At 36.8% G+C, this 3,834-nt stretch overlaps 1 long non-coding RNA gene across 1 annotated transcript; it reads left to right on the top strand.

The window, feature by feature from the left end:
- Window positions 1-3,165: 3,165 nt before the first annotated feature.
- LOC149249241 (uncharacterized) lies at window positions 3,166-3,512 on the top strand. Its single transcript, XR_016265822.1, has 2 exons — window positions 3,166-3,254; window positions 3,352-3,512. It is a non-coding gene; the product is annotated as an uncharacterized LOC149249241 (long non-coding RNA).
- Window positions 3,513-3,834: the final 322 nt, after the last annotated feature.

Raw genomic sequence — 3,834 nt, 5'->3', positions numbered from 1 at the left:
TTACACCCACCTTACTGCAACTTGTAGATAGATCAATAATCAAACCAGATGGTGTATTAGAAGATATTAAGTCTCCTTAGATTCTTGGGAATATCCAGTAGATTTCATGATTTTGACTCCCAAGAGTAATTTAGGAGGGCACCCACTTATCTTAGGAAGACCTTGGCTAGCCACAGCTGATGCTTTCATTAGTTGTAGATCTGGAGATATGTACATTTCTGATGGTAGTTTGACAAAGAAATTCAATATGTATCCTCCAGCAAAAGCAATTACAGAAGTAGGAGACAATGAAGGGGTCGAAGGTGAGGACAGTATACAACCTGTCTTTACCATTTCTGAAATCAGTGAAGATAGTCAAATTCTGAACACATTAGAAAATTTTGAAACATCTTTAGAATATGACCATACATAATTTCAGTTAGATTCTGATATTCAGTACTTATCATCAAGACAAATGTCTCTTTACTCTATGGAAGAGTTCGGTAGTTCTACCATTGAGATTCTTCCAGGTAAAACATTGAATATCAACAAAAATTTGGAAAAGTCACAACAGGAAGAGCTAACCAAAATCTTGCAAAAACATTCTACTGCATTTGCATGGGAGTATACTGATATGAAAGGTATTGACCAATCCATCATATCTATATCGAGGAGTATACTTGCATCCATCATATCTATATCGAGGAAAACATTAGACCAATCAGACAACCTCAGAGAAGGATGAATCCAAATCTTAGGGAGATAGTGAAAGAAGAGCTCCAAAAACTACTCAATGTAAACTTCATTTATCCAATTTCAGATAGCTGATGGGTTTCTCCTTTGGTTATCGTACCCAAAAAGAATGGTAAATGGAGGGTATGCATTGATTACAGGGAATTGAACAAAGCAACTTTGAAGGATCACTTTCCCTTGCCCTTTATCGATCAAGTATTAGATACATTAGCAAGCAAAAAGTATTTTTCATTTCTGGATGGTTTTAGTGGTTATAATCAAATTCAGGTAGCACCTAAGGATCAGGATAAGACCAAATTTACCTGTCCATGGAGAAATTTTGCTTATTGAGTGCTTCCTTTTGGATTATGTAATGCACCCGCAACATTCCAAAGAGTAGTGCTAGGAATTTTTTCTGATATAATCGATGATTGTGTAGAGGTTTATATGGATGATTTTATAGTTTATGGTGATTCATTTGAAGAGGCATTAGAAAATTTGGAAAAAGTCCTTATAAGATGTAAAGAGACAAACCTTTCATAAAGCCATGAAAAATGCTTTTTGATGTTTACTAAAGGTATTGTTTTAGGACATCATATTTCAGGGGATGGGATTAAACTTGATAGATCAAAAGTTGAAGTCATCTCCAAATTGCCTATTCCAAATTGTCAAAAAGATGTTAGAAGTTTTCTGAGGTTTACTGGATATTATAGAAGATTTATAGAAAACTTCACTAAAATAGCATCTCCACTCTTCAAACTGCTTACAAAACACTATGAATTCAAGTGGGATCCTGATTATCAATCAGCGTTTGAAACTTTGAAAACAAGAATATCTGAAGCGCCTATCTTGAGAGGACCAAATTGGAAACTTCCTTTCCATATTTCTACAGATGCTTCAGATACAGCTTTAGGAGCTGTGTTGGGTCAAAAAGATTTAGTTCCTTATGCCATTTACTATACCAGTAAAAATTTAACTCCCACTGAGTTGAACTATAATGTGACTGAAAAAGAGTTCTTAGCTGTTGTTCATGCAATCAATAAGTTCAGACATTATATAACAGGCTATGAAACTTTTATTCATACTGATCATTCTGCAATTAGATATCTAATGAACAAACCTGTTACTAATGGCAGAGTTACAAGGTGGCTCCTACTTTTATAGGAATTCAATATTACTGTGTTGGATAGACCAGGGAAACAAAATACAGTAGCTGATTTCTTGTCTAGGATTCAGAATACTAAAGAAGATTCTCCTGTAGAGGATAAGTTTCCTGATGAATATTTATTTGCAGTAACTACTAAGACCCCTTGGTATGCAGATATAGCTAACTATTTGGTTACAGGGAAACTACCTCCACATTTATTTCCTGGTGAAAGAAGAAAGATTATTTAGGAGAGTTCAAAATATTCATGGATTTCTAACAAATTGTTTAAAACAAGGACAGATCTTGTGATCAGAAGATGTGTTAGGGAAGATGAAATGCTTGATATCCTCAAAGAATTTCATGATGAACCATGCGGTGGACACTTTGCCGACAAAAGGATAACCTATAAAATCCTCCCTTTAGGATATTATTGGCCATCCCTCTTCAAAGATGTAAAACAATATGTCAAAAGGTGTGACAGCTGCCAAAGAGTAGGGAAACCTACCCTTTCAAATGAAATGCCATTGCAGCCACAAGTACTCTGTTATCACTGACAAAATTTCAATGCCAAATGTCTTACATTTGTTTGATGGTAAAGCACATAAATCCTTTTAGCAGTTTCGCAGCGCAACATGTTTAGGTGATTTCGTAGCGCATAATTCATATTTTGCACCGGCTGCGCTACGAAATTGGGGATTTGTTCGAATCCATAGCGCATCTCACCACAGCTGTCATATTTTCTGCAAGAATTTTACGGGGATAACATGTGCAAGGTCTTACATGTCAGTCTTGACACGTGTTCTGTAGCCTTCAAATTTGATTGAGGAGCTAGGACAGGTAGATACCATTCTCTCGGATAAAACAGGGACCCTAACTTGCAATCAGATGGATTTCATTAAGTGCTCAATTGCAGGTACTTCGTATGGTGTTGTTGCAAGCGAACTTGAGATTGCAGCAGCAAAGCGGATAGCAAAGGATCTTAATGATCAGAGTTTGAATCCACTAGATGTCCAAAACTTTGATATTAAAAGCCAAGGTTTGAATGCATCAGAAAACAGTTTCAACAGCTCACGTTTTCAGGAGCCAGATATTAAACTGCGGATTGAGGGACCAGAGTCAACTGAAATGACTGAAAGACCTGTCATCAAGGGATTTAACTTCAAGAATGACCGGCTTATGAATGGGAACTGGTTGAAAAAACAGCATGCAGTTATGCTTCTATTATTCTTCCGCAATTTAACAATCGGCCATACAGTCATTCCAGCAAAAGACGCAAAGAGAACTAAAAAAAGGGGTTTTCTGCTAAGTCCCACAGGTTGATGAACGTATTATCAAGGCAGTTGCCCTGGAGCACCGCAATGATGTTGATTCAGCTGTGGAATTTATCCTTAATGAGGTGGTTCCTAACCAAAATGATCAAATAGCTGATGCGGAACTTGATAGTGAGCGTGAAATTGTGGATGGTCCAATTACTGAGCATGACTATCGTTCAGGTTCTGAGCAATTGGCACCAATTTCATCTCATTTATCTGTTTGCGGCTCTATATCTGATGATGATGCGTCTGAGGTGTCTGATGAAATCATATTGACAGATAGAAGATCAGATAGTGAACGCATTGTTGCTCATCTAATGCAAACTAAAATTAATGAAGAACATGCGAGCTCTTTATTGTCAGTTAATTCTTTGACTGACCAGGAAACTATTGATAGCATGGAAAAGAGTGCTTTTCTTGCGTCAATGTTTTCACATCTACCTAATCAGTCCTGTGACAAAAACACCAACCAAACCTCTGGTTCATCAAGTTAGTTCAGCTCTAGTCAATCTCAAACTAGAATTGAAAACAAAGAATTCAGTCCTCATTTGGTTGATATGGGTGAAATTAAAGGTGACCAGCTGTCTTGCAATGAAAAATCTTTAATACAGTTTGAGGATGGGAATATCCTTGAAGATGTCAATGTTGACAAATGTGGCAGCG

Source organism: Pinus tabuliformis, chromosome 7 (assembly GCF_031772625.1).
Source record: "Pinus tabuliformis cultivar Carrire ecotype Pingquan chromosome 7, CPIR1, whole genome shotgun sequence".
NCBI classification, from domain to species: domain Eukaryota; kingdom Viridiplantae; phylum Streptophyta; class Pinopsida; order Pinales; family Pinaceae; genus Pinus; species Pinus tabuliformis.
The sequence above is the reverse complement of the archived record's forward strand: the minus strand, read 5'-3'. Positions and strand labels throughout refer to the sequence as shown.